General features: G+C 38.7%; 1 protein-coding gene across 2 annotated transcripts in view; it reads right to left on the reverse strand.

Annotated features, from left to right (window-relative positions):
• Positions 1-10,960, reverse strand: part of LOC126354093 (transcriptional regulator ATRX-like) — a 479,559-nt gene extending 468,599 nt beyond the window's left edge. The window contains exon 1 of one of the 2 annotated variants that reach the window (XM_050003480.1): positions 10,689-10,960. The gene's annotated coding sequence lies outside the window, so the exon portion shown is untranslated. The remainder of the gene's footprint in view (positions 1-10,688) is intronic. The other variant, XM_050003481.1, reaches the window with a different exon arrangement.
• Between the last annotated feature and the right edge of the window lie 10,844 nt (positions 10,961-21,804).

Below are 21,804 nucleotides of genomic sequence, written 5' to 3' on the forward strand. Positions count from 1 at the left end.
GCCTTGCGGACAAGGACGAAGAGATCCCCTAAGCAGGTAGTGGGCATTGAAGTCCCCAACCAGCAAAGAAGGGGGCAATTGCTGACCAATGAGATGAAGGAGATCAGCTCTTACCATCAGTGTGGACGATGGTATTTATGCAGCACAAAGAGTGAAGTTGTATCCAGAAAGGGAAAGATGGACAGCGACAGCTTGGAAAGAACTGTTTAAGGGGATTGGGTGATAATGGACAGTATCATGGAGAAGAATCATATGACCCCCGTGTGCTGGAGTGCCATCAACAGAGGGGAGATCAAACCGGACTGACTGGAAATGAGGGAAAACAAAGCGATTGTGGGGTCACAGCTTTGGTTCTTGAAGACAGAAGATGACCAAGGAGTAGGATCACACGAGGATTGACAATTCATTCCTATTGGCTCTAATGCCATGGATATCCCAATGGATAATTGACATAGGGTGGACAGAAAAGGGATGAATCTTACCACGGTTGCTCTCAACTCAACGACTGCTGAGAGCTGGCGGCCGACGGCGTGGAACGGCATTCAGCCAAGGGCAGAAGATCTTGATCCATAGGTTGATCGGCGGCAACTCCTGCCACCAGCAATCGGCAGTTGATCAGCTGCCAGCAGTGCGCCTTGGTGACAGAAGATGGCTGAGGGCAGTTAGATGAGATGCGCTGTGGCGGAGGAGAGGAACTTTGTTTCTTAAGAGCCTTCCTGGAAACAGGGCATTGAGATGAGGGAGCAACCGATGGTTGTGAAGTCAGGGTCCGTAAAAAATCTTCGCGAGCAGGCTCTTTTTTGGAAGTCCGGGTGTCTGATTTTGGGGCTCATGATTTAGCAGGAGCTGATGAAGAGTGAGCAGATGATAGTGGGGAGGCTGAATGGGCGACCTTTGCGCTGGCCGATCTGATGACCGTGGCACTAAAGATGAGATCACAAGTCTTCATGGCTACCTCCTTAGTAGACCAAGGAGATGCAAGGACAGTGCTATATTTATCTGCTGGGGGCACAATGGGCTTTCGACTGGCGAATAACTTACGAGCAGCAAATGTAGACACCTTTTCCTTCACTCTGATTTCCTGAATAAGTCATTCATCTTGGAAAATGGGGCAATCTCTAGAGAAAGCAGAATGGCCGCCCTTACAGTTGATGCAACGAGGGGGTGGAGGTGGACAAGCACCCTCATGGGCATCCTTGCCACATGTAACGCATTTGGCCGGATTAGAACACGACTGGCTGGCATGATTAAACCACTGACACCTATAGCAATGCACAGGGTTGGGGATGTAAGGGCAAATGGAAATTATCTCATAGCCCACTTTAATGTTTGATGGAAGCTGAACTCTGTCAAATGTCAAGAAGATAGTACGCATTAGTACCAAGTCCTTGTCAACCCTTTTCATGACTCGATGTCCAGCCATAGCGGCCTGGTGAGACAGGGAGTTTTGAATTTCCTTGTTGGACGATCCATCAAGTGAGCATGTATAAACCACCCCGCGTGATGAATTTAAATTGAGGTGAGCTTCCACCCAGACAGAGAAGGTGTGTAGCAGTGGAGTTTGCAGAAATTTTTGTGCTTTGAGTGCACCGACTGTTTCTAACTACAAGGTTCCATTTTGTAATCAGGAACAAGACTTTACAGGACTTGTAATTGTGTCGACACCTTTCTGAATAATGAAAGGGTTGACTGCGGAGAAGTCTTGACCTACGTCCGACCGAGAAACAACAAGGAACTGTGGCACTGATGGAAGAACTTCCCATAGTCAAGACTTATCTAACTTTCGCCTGTGAGCAGAAATTGTAGACGTAGAGGAAACCATTGCAAAAGTATCCCCCATGATTACCGGCATCTCCGATGGCACGCTCCTTCTTCGTGGGGGCCCTCTCTGAGGGCACTCCTGCCTTAGGTGATTGTTCACACATCAGATCACACCTTCTGAGAAACGGACAGAAGAACCAATCGGCACACTCAGAAGGTACCAGCTTGGGCAATCACCCCTCCCAGGGCCTGGCCATTACCAGGGGGTATGTACATGTCATACTTGTCTACATGGGATGGGGAATTACGCGTTACCCCATCACCGGCTATGCGTGGGTCGACCTTCAGACTCTCACAGGGAGGAAAGAAGGAGAAAGGTAGGAACAAAGAAAAGAGGTCTCAAATACCGCAGCAGAGAAGAGAGTAAAGAGAAGAGGCAAGGAAAAGAGAAGGACAAATGGAGGACAGAGACTTTCCAGCAAAGAAGAGAGACTATGTATTACGGTTACAAGCATCCATCTCTGGACGTAGGCACGAAACATACTCCCAAGGAGGGAGAAGGGGTAGGGAAGAGGTAGTGGTGGGGGGATGGGGGGGGGGGGAGGATGGGGAAGGATGTGGAAAAGGAAGGTATGCAGCCGGGAAAGGACAGAGAGCCGCACTAGCTCGGGGTCCCGTGCTCACCCTGCACGTATCCACAAGAGAGTTGTGGGCCCCCTGGGGAGAGTGAAATTAAAAGTAACAATGTCAAGATAAGGGTGCAGCAAGATTAATTCCACTGTTAAGAACAGGGGAGAGAGTGGACATGTGGAAAAGTACAATGAAGGCCTCTACAAGGGAGAGGATCAGTCTGATGACATGACAGAGAAATGCGAGTTTATATGGAAGACAGAGTGGATCCAATACTGGGTTATCAACAGAAAATTAGAGAGGGTAATGCATGAGTAGGCCTAATAATAAATAAGAAAATAAAAATGTGGGTAAACTACTATGACTGTATTATCATAGCCAAGATAGCCTTGAAACCAACATCTATCACAGTAATACAAAGTCATATGCTAATTAGTTCTGCAGATGACAAAGAGATTACTTCAAAAGAAAAGTCATGGTAAGAGGGGAAAACAATACTTTTATTAATGTGTTTCGCCCATCTGGAGCAGTATCAGAAAATTTTAAAATGCTGCAACATTTTCATCTGTCACATCTGTGAGGAAAGTTGTATGTACCTTAAGCACATCATGATTTAATGTACACACAACAGTTCCCAAAGATATGAATGAAAATGTTGCAGTACTTGAAAATTTTCTAATGATGCCCCAGAATGGCAGAACATGTCACGAAAAGTATCGTTTTGCCATGGTCACTGTGCCAGATGCACAATGGAGTGGGGATAAGGTGAAAATTTAATTGTTATGGGTGACAGAAACTTGTTAGTTGGAAAAGGAACGAAAGGAAAAATAGTAGAAAAACATGGACTAGGGAAAAGGACTGAAAGACTAAGCCGTCTGGTACAGTTTCACACATAGCATAAATTAATCATCACTAACACTTGTTTTAAGAATCACGTTAGAAGGGACCTGGGGATACTAAAGGTTTCAGACTGATTACGTAGTGGCAAGTCAGAGATTTCAAAACCAGATTTTAAACTGTAAGGCATTTCCAGGGTATGATGTGGACTCTGATATTGGTTAAGAATGCACACTAAAAACTGAAGAAACTGCAAAAATATAGGTAATTAAGGAGAAGGGGCTTGGATAAATTGAAGTTACAGAGGTTATTGGGAGGCAACTTTGGATTGGAACACGGGTAAACAATAGAAAACAAATGGCTAGTCACTGGGAGACAAAGTAGAGAGGGCAGCAGAGGATCACAGGGGAGGGGGGGGGGGGGGGGAAGACTATTATTAATCCCTGTATAACTCAGGAGATAGGCTACTGGATTTAATTAATGAAAGAAGAAAGTATAAAAATAAAGCAAAGAAATAGGCAAAAGTGAATATAAATGTCTAAAACATGAGTGGCTACGCAGCAATGGGTAGAGGACGAATGCAAAGCTGTAGAAGCATCCATGACTAGGGGTAATACATGCTGTCCATAGGAGTATATAAAGATCCTTTGGAGAAAAAGAGAAGCAAGTGTATGGATATGAATATCTCACATTGCCAGACAGTACCAATTACAGAAGGGAAAGGTCAAACGGGGAAGGAATACACAGAGGATCTATTTAAGGGGAACCAACTTGAGAACAATATTACAGAAAGAGACGAAGTAAGTAAAGATGAGGTAGGAGATATGATACTGCGAGAAGAATTTCAGAGAGCACTAAATGAGCTACAAAGAAACAATGTCCCTGCAGTAGACAGCTTTCCCTCACAATTACTGAGATCCTGTTGAGTGCCAGGAATGACAAAATTATTCAACTTGGTGTGCAAGATAAATGAGACATGCGAAGTACCCTTAGGCTTCAGAAAGAGTGTAATAATTTTAATTCCAATGAAGGCAAGTGCTGATGTGTCAATACTACTGAGCCAACAGTTTAATAAGTCATGGCTTTGCAAAATGTTGGCATTAATTATTTACTAAAGAACATATAAACTGGTACAGGAAGATCAGTTTGGTTTATGGAGAAATGTATGAACACGCAGTGCAAAACTGATCCTACAACTTAGAAGGTAGCTTGAAGAACGTTACACCTATGTTTATAATATTTGCAGACTTAGAGAGAGATTTTGACTATTTTGACTGGATTACTCTCTGAGATTTTGAAGCTGACAAGGATAAAATGAGGGACCAAAATAGTTATTTACAACTTATACAGAAACCAGACTGCAGTTTGAACAATTGATGGACATTAAAGGGAAGCCATAGTTGGGAATGGAGTGAGACAAGTTTGTAGCCTATTCACAATGATATTCTGTATGTGCACTGGGCAAGCTATGAAGGAAACCAATGAAGAATTTGGAAAATGATTTTAAGCTCAGGCAGAAGAAATAAAAACTCTGAAGTTTGCTGATGGATAGTAATTCTGTCAGAGATTGCAATGGAATTGGAAGAGCAGTTGAATGGAATGGATAGTGTCTTGAAAAGAGGTCGTAAGAAAAACATCAACAACAGTGAAATAAGTGTAATGGAATGCACTCTAACTAGTTAAGGCAGAGATGAGGGATTAGACTAGGAAGTTAGACCTTAAAAGTAGTTAAGTTTTATTATTTGGGCAGCAAATTGGCTGATTATGCCTGAAGTAGGGAAATATAAAATTCAAGCTGGCAATAGCAAGAAAATCATTTCTGAAAATGAGAAATTTGTTAACATGTAATATAAATTTATGAGTTAGGAAGTCTTTTCTGATAGGATGGTAGCCCTGTATGGAAGCAAAATACGGTCAACTGGCAATTCAGACAAATTGAGATTTTGAAAGATGGAGTATACAAGAATGCGAAAGATTAGATGGGCACTTGAAATGACAAATAAGGAGGTACTGGAGCAAGCTGAGAAGAAAAGAAATTTATGACACAACTTAATTAAAATAAGGGATTGGTTGTCTAAGACACACACTCAGGCTTCAAGAAATTGTCATTTTGGCACTGTAAGCTAATGTGAGGGTGAAAGGCAGTTAAAATTGTAGAGGGAGACCAAGGCTTGCAACAGAAATCAAGTTGGTTGGTTGGCTGGCTGATTTAAGAGAGGGGACCAAAAAGCAAGGTCACCGGTCCCATCATATTAGGGAAGAAGGGGGAAGGAAGTCACCTGTGCCCTTCCAAAGGAACCATCCCAGCACTTGCCCATAGCGAGTTAGGGAAATCATGGAAAACCTAAATCAGGATGGCTGAATGAGGGTTTGAACTGTCATTCTCCCAAATGCAAGTCAAGTGTGCTAACCACTGTGCCATTTCATTCAGTTGTAATCAGTTTCAATCAGATATAGAGTCAAACAATTATGTAGAGATGAGCAGGTTTGTGCAGAATAGACTAGTATGGTAAGCTGCATCAAACCAACATTGGACTAAAGATGTCAACAATGACATAAAATTAAATAAATATTGCTAGGATCTTTGCAATCTTGCCAACGATAACAGGACTCCACAACCTTTAGTATAAAATGTTTACCACTGCACACAATACTCATTGCTGAAGTATTGTACAGAGCTTGCAGCCGCTACAGAAAAGCCTGTATTAACCAGATCTAGCTCCTTAATCCAGATTCAGTAATCTGTAGTCAGCTATAACCAACTGACATTTATAATACATGTGCCACTGGGCACTGTAGAGTGAGCAAGTAAGCAAGCAATGTTTCCTTCTAAAATGTCAGCAACATATCCACAAGGCATGTTTGTGAACTCCAAGCAATGAGGATAAAACATTCCAAGAGAGAGAGTTATTGCCTGCTCGGTAATAGAACATTATTACTGACAAGCAAACAAAACTTGAGCTTAAATGGCAATAACAAATTAAATGAAGAAATTTGAGCTCATATACATTCTCTGAATATAGAAATGTTAACTACAAAATGAGGGACAGAAAATGAGGAGCCAAAATGACCAAGAACTGTGGTTTAGTAGATAACAAATAAGAATTACTTTTCTCTTCCTTTAAAGGAGTGGACTGTTGTTTACTTTTAAAGGAGAACACAAAGACATCCATAACTATATTCTGTAAGTCACTAGAAGTCATTTGACAGCAGGTACATTTTGTACAATATATTAGGGCTAGTAGAAATCCTTGGGTAACAGAGGAGATACTGTATTTAATTGATGAAAGGAGAAAACATAAAAACACAGTAAATGAAGCAGGCAAAAAGGAATACAAATGTCTCAAATAGGCCAAGTAGGGATGGTTAGAGGACAAATGTAAAGATGTAGAGGCAAGTATCATTAAGGGTAAAATAGATACTGCCTACAAGAACACTAATGAGATCTTTGGAGAAGAGAGAATCACCTGTATGAATACCAAGAGCTCAGATTGAAAACCAGTCCTAAGCAAAGAAGGGAAATCAGAAAGGTGGAATAAGTATATAGAGGGTCTATACATGGGCAATGTACTTAACGGCAATATTATGGAAATGGAAGAGGATGTAGATGACGATGAAATGGGAGGTATGGTACTGTGAGAAGAATTTGACAGAGCACTAAAAGACCTAAGTAAGAAAAAGTTCCCGGGAGTAGACAACGTTCCATTAGAACTACTGGTAATCTTGGGAAAGCCAGCCATGGCAAAATTCTACCATCTGGTGAGCAAAATGTATGAGACAGGTGAAATACCCTCAAACTTCAAGAAGAATATAATAATTCCAATCCCAAAGAAAGCAGGTATCGACAGGTGTGAAAATTACCAAACTATCAGTTTAATAAGTCATGGTTGTAAAATAGTACCATGAATTCTTTACAGATGAATGTAAAACTGCTAGAAGCCAACCACGGGGAAGATCAGTTTGGATTCCGCAGAAATGTAGGAAGACATGAGGCAATACTGACCCTACAACTTCTCTTAGAAGAAATATTAAGAAAAGGCAAACCTACATTCCTAGCATTTGTAAACTTAAAACAAGCTTTTGACAATGTTGATTGGAATACTCTCATTCAAATTCTGAAGGTGGCAGGAATAAAATACAGGGAGCAAAAGGCTATTTACAATTTGTACTGAAGCAAGATGGCAGTTATACGAGTCAAGGGGTATGAAAGATAAGCAGTGGTTGAGAAGGATGTAAGACAGGGTTGTAGCCTCTCCCCAATGTTATTCAATCTGTACATTCAGCAAGAATGAGAAGAAATAAAAACTCTGAGGTTTGCTGATGGTATTGGAATTCTGTCAGAGACAACAAAAGCAAAACAAGGATAATGGAACGTAGTGTAATTAAGTTATGGGATGCTGAGGGAATTATAATAGGAAATGAGACACTTGAAGTAGTAGATGAGTTTTGTTATTTGGGGAGCAAAATAACTGGTGACAGTCGTAGAAGAGAGGATATAAAATGTAGACTAGCTATATCAAGGAAAGCGTTTCTGTAGAAGAGAAATTTGTTAACATCAAGTGTAGATTTAAGTTTCAGGGTGTCTTTTCTGGAAATATTTGTATGCAGTGTAGCCATGTGTGGAAGTGAAACATGGACGATAAATAGTTTGCACAAGAAGAGAATATAAGTTTTCGAAATGAGGTGCAAGAAAAGAATGCTGAAGATTAGATGGGCAGATCACATAACTAAAGAGGAGGTACTGAAGAGAACTGGGGAGAAGAGGAATTTGTAGCACAACTTGACTAGAAGAAGGAATCAGTTAGTAGGACACATTCTGAGGCATCAAGGGATCACCAAATTAGTATTGGATGGAAGCGTGGAGGACAAAAATCGCTGAGAGAGACCAAGAGGTGAATACACTAAGCAGATTCAGAAGGATGTAGGTTGCAGAAGTTACTTGGAGATGAAGATGTGCATGGGGTGGGGTAGCACGGAGAGCCGAATCAAATTAGACTCTGGACTGAATACCACAACAGCAATAACAACATTAGGGCTTAATCTAATAGCAGGAATTATATGTTTAAATTTAATCTTTGCGGTATCTACAGTCCTGTCTGATATATAATTCAGACAACCAATTCAGAAGACCTGTTCTCAGAACTTTCTAACTAAATTTCCATGAGTTGTTAGGTGTCTTACTTTGAATGTGTGTTAGCTGAGATATTCCAGCACTTTACAGTCACACTCTCCCACAAGGGAAACATATTAACTTTCCTTGTATACAATTGATGAACAAGTCTTATGCAAGAAATATCTTCATATGACTTAATTACAATACATTCTACATCAATATTCCACTTCACACGACCACAAATGATCTATCCTACTCTATATGTGCCTCATTTGTTTGTGAAATCCACCAGATGGTTATGCTTCATGGAGTTTGTAACTTATATCTTTACATAAATGACTTTTTGTCAGTCTCTGCACCCAACTAAAATTTGTGCAGACTTTTCTCAGACAATAATTATTTAATGTGACAGTGTTATAGGCAAACATTTTAAGATTGGAACTTACACTACCTGCTCTACATGCCACGGCCAACAATACCTGTATCATATATTTGCGCCGTTTCTCCACAAGTAGCACAGTGAACCTCTGGTATCACTATTAGAATGATGACTGGTCCATATAAGATCTAATTTCTCTGATTTTGTCAGAATGAGATCTCATGATATACACACAGATACAATGGTCAAGAGTTCTTTAAATACTCTCAGAATTTCAGTAGCAACCCTGGTGGTGGAGAGCTATTATCCAGAATTTCACTAGTAACTTAAAACTGATGTAATCTTAAAATACAACCGTCTTCTAAACTTTATAGTTAATATTTTTAGAAATAGTTTCCACTTCCTAAAATGGAAGTTTCATACTGTAACATCCAGTCATATGAGCTCCTTTGCTCATCCAGCTGTATTTAATTTGTAAGTTTAGTAGACAGCTGACCTTCCATGAGATCTTCACCAGCAAGTTTGAAGTGCCAAGTAGATTTTATATGTATTTTAACAGTTTGCCTGTTCTGCGTCTTCTCCTTTCTTAAAATCTACATTGAAGGATTACTTAGATAAAACAAAGTAGGGGTTGATAAAAAATGTTGTACAAATAAATAATGATTATAAAACATCCAACATAACACCTTCACTTTGATTTTGTTTTTTTCCTTTCTAGAAATACTCATCCCCAAGCTATGCATAGCACAATACTAATACATCTTGCCCTTTCTGAGTGCAACATCTCACTCATTACGGAGGGATGCTGACTCAGTTTTTCAGAATAGCAAATGGGAAGTTGCGGTACATAAAATGGCTCGGAGATGTGTGTGTGTGTGTGTGTGTGTGTGTGTGTGTGTGTGTGTGTGTGTGTGTGTGTGTGGTGATTGAAGTGTTATGAAATGATGTGTGTATAGTGTGTGCAGTGACTCATAGCGAGATATGAGTGAATAATGTCGCATTACATTACTTAATAAGTAATTTGTAAAAAAAACTATTGTCTACCAGGAGTAAATCTAATGATTATGTCTAACTAGAAGTCTGTAAATATGTGTATACGAATGAGCTTATCTTAAATTTGTCTTAAGTAGTAAATACTTTGACAATCCGATATCCTTGTAAAAAGATATCTAAGGATGAATAACGCTACTGCTACTTCTAGCCCTCTACTGCTGACATACCTCTGTAGTTTCACTTTTACCAGAGAAAATTTTCGTAACTTATCAGCATCATACTTTTTCTTACGATCGCAATTTCAAAGAACAGTTCACCATAAACCACTATTTCACATATGAATATATGCCCCTAAAAGTATAAGTCTATATTTTTCAGTTGCTACACTTCGTACCTCTAACTTGCATAGTTTTCTTTTCCTTGTGCAAAATGAACTATGTGCTGCAGCGGAGTTGATATATCCTGCGCCTAACGTATTTACATTTTTGTTCACCTTGCCACAAACAAAGTAAACGTATCACTGATCTCAAGCAATTGCCTCCTCGTACGTTCTTTCTGCCTTCCGCGTACTCTTCTTTTCTCCCGTAAGGCAGAGTACAATATTCTGTCATCAGTGTAAGTCAATTGTTGACAAAACCAGTGTGCTCATTATTAGGCATAAAATAAACGCCACGAAATACACCTCAAAACTGTCTGAACTCAATGCTAAATCAAACCGGAATTCAACTGCAAACTTGCAGTTTGAACGCACTTTCTGTGGACGCTAACAATTTGTCATACGATGCCGACAAGGATGTTGTATTGACGTACTGAGAAGTACGAGAATACGTGAAAAGAACAGACAAATGATATTTGGGGTTTTATGGAAATTTCTTTTCCTTCGCCAGCAACAATAGTAATATAAGCCATTCAAGAAATAATTTAATGAGACACACAAACTGCGTATTAGGCATAAATTACAATTGAGTATATTACCTCTTGCCTTATCAGTGAAACCTAATGACTAAGATAGGAAGTTTCAAATTCCGCTACCACCACCAAAGTGTAAACACAGCACAGAAAACAACACACAAGCACTTGTCACAAACACGATGGCACCACAACAGCTTTCAAAATGTTCTCGCTAAGTTGCCTTTTTCCTTTTCTAAATCGATCTACATTCGACCAATGATCGATACTTGACGACCTAGCATTGAACTTCAAGTATGTATTTATTTGTATTACTTTGTCCATGTACATGAAAGAACATCGATATTCAGCCGAAAGACAGATGTTTTGCGACTACTGATACATGTTCGATATACTTTATATCTTAAGACCGTTGATAGTTTCAACTTATTCCTGTTAACGTTTTGTTAGAACCAATAAAACATTAAACGTAAGTAACGTTTCGCATACACAACTAGTTTGTAAAATATATTTTTATATGTTGCAGTTTAAACCTTTCAAGACGGATTTTTTAAATTTTTGTATAGAAACTTCTTCTTTTGACCACATAGTGTTTTATTAGTATTGATAATATTACGAATACATTTTTGTCCATTCTGAACTCACTTCCTGCGATTAGACCCTGGGACACTGATGCCCCAGTATTGAGTGGGATACGGGTGTCCCACTAGGCTTACCAAGTGGGACAAACGTCGTCCCACCAGTACCCAACAGCAATAGCGGTTACTAAAATATTTATAGAAAATAAGATGTATACAAACAGTTTTTTATTACACTAGTTAGTAACAATTTTTAGAACACATTCACTATCAAAGAATAACACGTCTGATTTATTATAATTACATATGGTATGTTGCAAAGCACTTTTGGCATTATGGATGCTGGCACATTTTGCAGGCAGTTTTTGTTAGTGTTTCCTTGTTGTTGCTGCAACACAAAACACACCTTCTTCTTGTAGGTCCTTCTTCAGGGAGGTTTAGCCCTTCATTCTGTATACCTCTTGCTCTCTTAAGCCCGGTCCACACGCAACGATCTGTCTGCGCAGACATCGCCGCAGATGTCTGTACATGAAAAAGATCGCTGCAAATGTGGTGTGTTCACACGACACAAAACCGAATCTACTACTCGCCCCCCATCTGTCGGTGTAGAAAAGAAATATCAGTGGCAAGCGACTACATTCCCCGTAAACATCAAAAATTTAATTCAATTATTTTGAAATATAGAAATGGAGGAAGTTCTGTTGTGGTCTGTGTTCGCAACTTGTGTTGCAAAATACATTCAGAACAACCGCAGGAAACAGAGAAAGTAGTCAAAATGGTGTAGATAGTGGAAGCAGAAATTGTCTTATACTAGTATTTTTTCTCATAATATGAGGGGTTACAAGCTTTAAGAGATTCGACATCCATCCGCAAATAATTTCGCCAGTTCGCAACGAATTTTTGTTTTTAATTACCGTTTTTCTGTTTGTCGAGGCGTCAACTGCCCGCAATTTTTCAATTAGAGCATTGTATGCTGCTGTCTTTTTATCTTGGTCACTATATTCTTTACTTTTAATCTTCCACAAACAGGTGTTGTTTCCATATATTTCAATGAATTCATTTACGAACTCTCGAGAACACTGACGAGTATCAGCCATTTTAATGCCCTGTGCGCACAAATACAAACACTAGACTGAGCAAACAGCTGTTTCGCGCCAAATTTGCTGGGATTTCGTATCCACGCGCTCCAATTTGTCTGTGCAGATGTGGTTTGAACCCACAGATTTGAGAGTTTTCGCTCAAACCTCCAACTCCAACTTCCATGTTTGCACACACCTCAGGTTGGTGCAAATCTTCTGTCCACACGCAACGATCTGTCTGCGCAGATGTGATGTGCGCAGACAGATCGTTGCGTGTGGACTGGCCGTTAGAAGGGCGCCCAGTTGAGGACTTCCGCTGTGCCTTGGCAGTCTTTTGTACCTTGGCAATCATCTGCTCTGCCAGGTTGACTAGAAAATGTTTTAGTTGCACTGTCTTGTGTTGAGTTTCCTTTTTTAAAATCCAGGCATTTACAGCACTAGCTAGAAACAGTTTGTAGAACACTTTCCTCCACCATTTATCAGATTTTCTGTCTAAATCATACAGTTTACGTATCTGATCAGCCAAGTCCACGCCACCCATATGGTCGTTACAAGTTTTCAGTGCCTCTGGACATTCTGCAACCAATTTAGATCCATCTTTTGCTTTTTTGTTCACTGTACACACATCATAAGAATGACAGTTACTGACCAACATTACTTCCTTGGTGTCCTGCCATTTAAACCACAATATACCAGACGAATTTGCAAAGAAACTCACATTCCCCCCAAGCAAGTTTCTTTTGTTGACTTTTGCACATTTTTCCTGTTAGCCATACGTGTACCAACAGCTGCAAACGGCAAGGTATCCATCAAACGAATTGATGTAAAAAATCTATCAAATGACAACATTACATTAGTGTCTCTAATTGTTTTTGAGAGCTGCAGAACTACACGGTCACCCAATGTGCCATCCAGATTATTTACATCCTTTCCAAAATATATGTTGAAGTTATATGTGTAGCCTGTTACAGAATCACTCCTCATCCATATCTTTATTCCACGCTTCACTGGCTTCATAGGAAGGTATTGTTTCAAGGCTGGCCTTCCTTTGAGCTTTACCATAGACTCGTCAATGCTTTGTGCTGTACTTGCCGACCTCGCTTTCTGAAAAGTGTTTTTCAGACAAGCGACTATTGGCTCTAGGTAGTAAAGCTTATTAGCTGTGTCTGGTTTCTCAGGGAAATTGAAGTAAAGTTTAGAAAGTAACACTTTGCACCTATCTCTGGAAATTGCTCTTTTTTAGCAACATTTCCCATTGAAGCAGTGTGTGACCAATAGTCCGAAAATGAGGGCACTCTATTGTAACACATTACGGGCATAACACCAAGAACCAACCTAATTTCTCCAGGATCTGTGTTCTGAACTGTGGTTTTCTTTATCATTTTTAGTCTCTGATTCGTACACTGAGAGATAAATATAAAAAGACTGGGAGGAAATATTTTCTCAAAGACGTCTAGTTCTGAAGCACTCCTATCCAATTTTGCTAATACAACTGGAATTACCATGTTTGGCATAGTCTTTCGAGGTCTGAACATTGCATCTACCTTTGACCACAACACTACATTGTTAGTTGAACCTCCGACGTACGAAACCTCATTGTTGTCTTGGTCACTGTCATCAGAATCACTCGTGTTAGAAGCACTGCTATCGTGTGATTTAGAACTGCAAGAGAAGCCAGGATCATCATCACAGTCATCGTTGTCTTTATCAAGCAACTGCAAGATACGTTTATCCATATCGGAAGCCACCCTTGATCCAGTCCTGTTCAAATGGCTCCGAGAACTATGGAACTTAACTTCTGAGGTCATCAATCCCCTAGAACTTAGAACTACTTAAACCTAACTAACCTAAGGACATCACACACGTCCATGCCCGAGGCAGGATTCGAACCTGCGACTGTAGCAGTCGCGCGGTTCCAGACTGAAGCGCCTAGAACCGCTTGGCCACTCTGGCTGGCGATTCAGTACTGTGTCAGTGTTCCTGAAATAATAAAGAATATAAAAACTATTTGAATGTGTTTCCTTTATATTAAGAACTGGTGGGACAATGATGTCCCAAGAAAAAGAACTACTGGGACATATACATCCCAAGTCGCAAACACTCTATTTCTGTTTTTTTTCATACAATAACCTTTCAAAATCATGCAAATTATAAATCAGTACAACATAAAAGGGTATAGATAATACTTCTACATGATACTCTCGTTTTCTTAGCTCTATTTCATTTATTTTCTTCAAGAAACGATGCAAATATCACCATGAACATGTGATTTATTCACAACTATGCCGCCATGACAGTTTCACAAGTGCTGCCAACAGTCCAGACACAAGGAGCGAAGTTTAAAAGACTGTAATGTGCAAATTCATTGTTAAATTGGGAAGCGTTTATCCCAACAGTCTACTTGGAACTTCTTGTGGGACATATATGTCCCGTTAGGTTCGAAAGGGTTAAATATGTTCTCTTTACTGGCAACATTTAATCACATAACATACAAGGAAGGACACTTGTAACGTGCATTCACAGGCTGCAATGGTGACAATAACTTTAATAATACAGTATATTATGTAATTATAAGCACACATTCATTCAAAGGTATCTAAATAAAAAACCCTTACATGTCTTCGAAAGAAACAGAACTAACACTGTCTTTACGTTATATTCTGGCAGAGTATTGTGAGGCGAGCCATGTTTCTAGAGTACAGCAGCGAGAGAGTCGAGTGCATACCTCCGTTGCTCCATGGCCAACGGTCCGTGTCCATGCTTTTTGATCACAAGCGACATGGGCACATAATAAAGAGTAATGGAGTGTACCAACAATAGTAACACACTGCTTGGTTTGCGAGTTTGCTGAATCCATATAAAGTATGCCGAGCTACCAGGGTGCCAGATAGTATGTAGTAATATGATACAGATCTATGTCTACATGTATTTCAGAACAGCTTTTGTCTAACCCATTTTGTGCACATGCTTTCACGGAAGAGGCGATAGTTAAAAATAGACGACCAACACCAGAACTATTGAATTTGGTAAAAACACCAATAAATTCACTAGAGATTTTTGATCTAGTATTTGCACCAAGTAACGCTGACTTAAATGTGGTGTTTTGCTGATGTTGACTGTTGCTTGGAAAGGATAGAAATGCTGGTTGGACCAAAACTGGGTTGACACATTTAGTGATAACCAAGCACACACTACCTGTTAACCATCTTCATCGTCCATAGCTATAACTGCTTTGGGGGAAAATATCACTACACAGTCAAAAGACAAGCAGATCATGGACGACCTTAAATGGCTTATTAATGCAGTGCGTTTTCTGGGAAAACAAGAGTTACCTTATCGATGACACACTGAAACATCAAATTCTGTTAATCAGTGAAATTATGTGGAATTGTTGAAGTAAACTGCAGAGTATGATCCTCGTTTGATGGCGCATATAGAAACATTTCTCTGAGTTTAAAGAAATTTCTAGTCGAATTCAAAATGATCTAATACAAGCTATAGATTCAACAGTTTATCAACTGTAAAGTCGGACACTGTATATGCTCCTTTTGTAGCTGTCATGGTTGACAAAACCTTAAATGTGGCAAATAAAACACAGACTTCTATCGTCATGTGTTATGCATATGAATGAGAAATAGAGGAAAGCTTCTTGGGGTTATGTAATATAAATAGTGACACACATGTACAGGCTATTGGAGAACTCATCCGGGACTTCTCATCAAAACTGGGATGTAATGAAAAATTTATGTCACATACGTTTGACAGTATTGTGACTATGGTGGAAAACTGAATGGGGCTCAAGCATTAACCAGTCACATATCCTTAAGCCATTTTTTTTACAGTTATATCCATGTTCTAAACTTCGTTTTGTCTCAAAGCACGAACCAAATACCAGAGTCTAAAATATTTTTTACTCTGCTTGATAAACTTTCAGCTCTGATTTTTCAAGGCCTTCTAAACGTAACGATTTGTGGATACATTTTGCAACATTGTCTTTCACATTTCTGTTCAACACAATGGAATTACTCATCGAGATTGAACAACGCTGTGTGCAGGAACAGAACTAAACTTTGTAATGTGTTTAGTGCCATGTTAGAACATCCTCAGGAAATTGATTCAGTTATTTTAGCACGAGTTAAGGGCTTTCGAATTTCTTTTTTTCTTGAACACATTCGACAAAATATTTACCTTCTGTGATGTGGTGTACGACGTCCTGCAGAGCTAAGCATGTGATATTTTGATTTTATACTATGAACAAAAAATCAAATGAAACTTACCACTCCTCAGCCACACTACATAATGACAGTGAACGAATTTTCCAAGAAACCATGTCTCAGTTAGGAGGACCTTCAAAGAGAAAAAATATCAACTATAAATGAATCTGCTGCAAAGTGTTTGATCCCCATTTCGATTCATGATTTCAAGATTATTCTCAGTTGAAATTTTTAAAATTATTGTCAAATGAAAATTATGCAGAAAACTCTAACCATTTCTGTGATAATAGTATCAAAAGCCCCTTAGATGTGTATGGAAACTTCTTCGACATCATTTAATTGAAATATGAGCTGACTGTAGTGTACAGAACTGAAGAATTTAGAAATAAAACCATGAATGGAACTGGAAAACTGCAGAGCACAGTTTGATATGATAGTGCCATTTGAGATGTAACAGTCCATTGAAACCCATTTAGAACATGCATTTTTTTATCCAATTTGAAATAAACAGGAATCACTGATGTAAACAAAAGGCATTGGTATCGATAAATCTATACTTATAAAACTGATACCATAAACTGTCTATTAATTATAATTGTATTGAAGTATATAAGTCCTGTAATTGGCAGGAATATTTAGGATTAATGTAATTAGGTTAGATATGGAACGAATGACAGAGTACATTGCTCAAAATCATTTCTTTAAAACTGAGGTAGATTTGTGTTAAAACAGTATGTAAATTAAAGTCTGTGGTATTTAAATGAAAAACCAACTGTGAGAATCAAACTTGTCTAGAAAATTAATATGTAATTAGTGAAAATGAGATAAGTGGTGTGGAAACATAGGTGTTTTGTCAATAATAAATAAAAGACCTCCTTTGCACATTCAGTGGGAGACTTGGAAACATATACATTGGTAGGAACATTTTCAGAACCATTTATCTTTTGAATTTTATAAAAATAGTAAAAGTATTTTTAATATTTGATATTTGAGTATTGACACACTCCTGAAATATTAAATACTTAAAAATCGATAAATCTATTTACTCTATTACAGCCAGAGCAACTGTTGAAATATTTCATTAATGTAATTTTATTAAAAAAAACCTTTATAGCAATACTGAGGATTGTTCAGATTTATATATAAATGGGCAGCCATGTTGGCAAGAGAGAACAGTGTCTTAGAAGATATTCTGCAAGAAGCATGTAATTGCTTAAGTAAGATGTATGTCAGTGTGGTAAGCATGTCAGTATAATTATGACTTTATTTAGAATAAAGGGTCTGAAACATAATGTTTTTATTGATCATGCATGATGTAAAAACCAAGTTGCAGTCGACAACATGAGCTTGTGGCGGCAGCAGTAAATGGATGAGTACATCCTACAAAATTATAAGACTTCTTAATAAAAATTTCACACATTACTGTACACAATTCCTGTGAGTATGTCTTTAGTAAAAAGGTCGTTCTCAGCTGTGAAGACTATCAAAAGCTACTCTCAAATTCTACTGTCTCATCTTTCAATCGAAGTTCGCCCATTAGAAGAACTCAGAAAGAAGAAACGTATCTTTGAGGAGGTGGTTACCACTTCATCTCAGGAGAGAAGAAAGGAATTTCGATTCTGTTAATCTTGCGGATATTGTCTAGCAATGTGTCAAGTCAGAGATAAAAGCTAGAAACTAGTTATTTTCTATAGAAGTTTGTTCATATTAATATCAACTGATATTAGGTCTAACGATCATTATTACTATCACTTAGGAAAATACATTCAATGAACTTGTAGCAGACAGAGGTGACACTACAGTGCAGTGCAACTTGTGTGATTTTCACATGTCAAATGCTTTTAATGTGCTTCACACCAGCTGCCAGAGGCACTGCATTCAATGACGCTTGTGGGCTCACTCTTAGAAAAGTTATTCATTCCATTGCTAATTAGATATGGAATTACATTTGACTACTGAATGTTCTTGTTGTTAGGTTTGTTCTGCTTTCATAAATGCCTCAATTTTGTATTCATCTTTAACCCACTCCCTGTGCAGCTGAATCAGTGTTACTGATTCTGCCCTAAAGAGTCCCTTTCACTGAATCACATTTTCACTCCTACATTCCAGAAAAGTGGCCAGATTTTTCTTTTCTTTATCTTGATGAATTTAAAACTGCGCAATAGGAATATACTGGATGCGCTTATATTTGTTCCCAGCTTCAAGTCTGGAAAATTGGTAATTACCTAGAACAGATTCTATACTTACCGTGGAGGCGGTGGCAATTGTTTCACTGTGTGCACAGTCCTTGGACAGTCTATGGGTACTGAGTGACCACCATGTCATCCCCGACTGATAGGCACATTTGGATGCAGATATCAAGAGGCATTTGTTCGGCACACCACTCTCCCAGCTGGTGTCAGTTTTCATGACCGGGGGGAGCAACTACACAGTCAAGTAGCTCCTCAGTTGCTCTCACATGGGCTGAGTGCATCCAGCTTGGCAAAAACGCTTGGCAGATGGTGAAGGTGACCAATCTAGGTGCCAGCCAGTCCTGACAGTGTTTAACTTCTTTGATTTGATGGAACTAGTGTAACCACTATGGCAAGTTTGTTAGCAGTGGCAATTTTAGAGAACCTTGAATTTATATTTTCAATTTAACTCTCTAGGATTTTTAATTGTAATGAACTCCCAGAGCATCCTCAAAAACATTGAGCATTGTAATTGGGATAAACCAACTAACTTATATATTCTGAATGTGATTAAGGAAATTTATCACTGTCATAAGAAAGACCAGATTATTTATTTTCCATGTGTACATTCTCATGTAGGTATAAAGTGAACATCTTAGGTAAACAAGCAATATGGACAGGTAATATTCTTGACTACAAAATATCACATACAGATTGTATGCTTGATGTCAAGATGCTCTTCTCTAATGGAAAGAGAAATGGATTGAATTTAAACAACAGAACGATCATTATTAAGCAATGCTACAATCGCAGGTTATCTCCATACCATGGTACAAGACGGCTCAATTAAACCTTTTCATGACATAACCATAATTTGCCTTTGGTTCAGCCATACTTCCTTCCTATTTCGTTAATAGAGAATTAACATTTACAGTTCTCCTGCATGTGAGTGTAACCCCGAGACAAGTACTGTTTTAAATAACATCCTATTTTCATGTGTCAAATGTGAACAGAAGGATTGTATGGAATCAGTACTGTCATTGGGTTATCAACTTCCTTTATCACCTACTCACACAGAAGATCATTGAACAGGTAATGATCTTGAAACTCAATTCAGACATAACTACCATGTCTGTTTTGCTGTGAAAGACTTCAATATTCTTAAGAATTTACAGAAACCTCAGAGGCACTAGCTCACACTCTAAACCTCCTACTATTATCATTGAAACAGGATTAATATCAATTGTAGTTCCCATAACAAATCCTTAAACACCGCTACTTGGTCGAAATGTGGCTTGACAAGTGAATTTTCGAGTTTCACTCTTTCTTAAAGCAAACACTGATACCCTTGAAGCATCCTAGAATGAAGTTCATAAGTTCATAAGTGCACTGTACTTTGCACCACTCGGCCTGTGATGACAATGATGCATTTTCATTACTTAGCATGTAGGGATTGTCATATTCAGAATCCTCATCAAACAAAAACCTGTACAAAATGTTGTTTCTTTCCTCCAGACACACTTTTACACAATTTTTTTCCTTATTCAAGTGCCCTAGTCTGTACTTTGGAAGACTTCTCAACATCAGTCTCTTCTAATTTTGTTTTTAAGTCCACAGTTCCCATAACTGTCAACTAAATGGTTTGTTATTTATTTTCTTTTTTTCAGATGTCTTAGGTTCCTGTTCATTAAATGACCACACAATGCTCATTTGCACTACCCTCACTCTCCAAGGACAACAGTGTCCCCACCCTGACCAAGGTCGCTAGAACTCACTATCAGTTGTGTTACTTGGCCAGTCAGGGGACTGGTTGTGCCCAGGCGGTCCTGCTGCATGCTCTCAAGGTCAATTGGGTGGAGACCCCATTCCTGTCGTCACACAGGCGATTCTGCATGTAAAATTTTCTTTAAATTTTTGAACCTCAGACCTAGCTGTCCCTGGCCGATCCCACAATTAGGTACTGTTTAGTTTAATGGGTTGTGTGGAATATGTTGATTGCCATATTCTGACCCCTCATAACAGTTCCCATTTCATCAACAATTGCATGAGTTTTGCCTAGCATTGTGACCAAGCACCTGCCTATTGCCATCTTGTATTGGATGCACATTCTTGTTCCCACTATGCTGCCATGTGACTGTTTCATCCTTTCCAACATTCTGATGTAATTCTCATATTTTTCTAGTTTCTGCAGCCAATTCCCTAATTTGGTAGACATCACTGTATCTACATATGTAATACTCTACCACCAATGTCCACAGAAACCTTCCAAAATTCTGTTTGATATTTATTACCACTCAAAAAATCTACCAACAACTACCACTCGGAACCAATATCTTTTGACAAATAAGTCACAAAACTCTTTCAATTTCTCACAACTATGTGCAGTGTCATTTGCCAGCGATCTGCACCACCTTTTAAACGTTCTACTACAAAGAGATTTGGTCCTGTTACAATCGTAATACTGGCAACACACTCATAATTTTCTGTATGAATAGTTTCGGATGCAGAATACAATTAAATCTGTAACATCAAAGAGAGACAGCTTCCACTGAGGTAGCTCAGTTTTAAACTTTCTCACCAACAAACGGATTAGGAACAAGCTGCTCCTTTTGAAATGACTCGCATCCTTTCCAGTCAGTGTCAAGTACCTGATTTGTCTTTGACACTCGATTATCAAAATTAGTGCATTAATAGGGCATGATAGTGTCACTAATATTGGTCAATTCTTTATGCACAGACTTGTCATGTATTCCTTGCTTTAGCTCAGCTTGCTCCATGATAGTGTGATAGATGGCTTTATATCCTTCCAGTCTTTTCACGATTTGTAGCTCGGAGCCCCTTGCACATGTTTTACAGCATTTGCCCACAACACTGAGTTTCAAGTCTACCTCCAAAACAATTGTTTTCAGTTGCACCTTAATATGATTACCCAATTGTAGTCTGTATAGAGCAAACAGTTTTTCAATGTCGTGCTCTACTTCCAATTTCAGCTTAGAAAATTTGGTAAAAAATGAGTCTGTAACTCCTTAATTTCCATTTCTAAATTTAACTTTACCTTGTTAATCTCAATTGTACACATTAATTTATCTTAGTAATTTCCGTTTCTAACTAGAACTGAGAATAGCCTTGTCGTTTTGTAA

Source organism: Schistocerca gregaria, chromosome 3, assembly GCF_023897955.1.
Source record: "Schistocerca gregaria isolate iqSchGreg1 chromosome 3, iqSchGreg1.2, whole genome shotgun sequence".
NCBI lineage: Eukaryota > Metazoa > Arthropoda > Insecta > Orthoptera > Acrididae > Schistocerca > Schistocerca gregaria.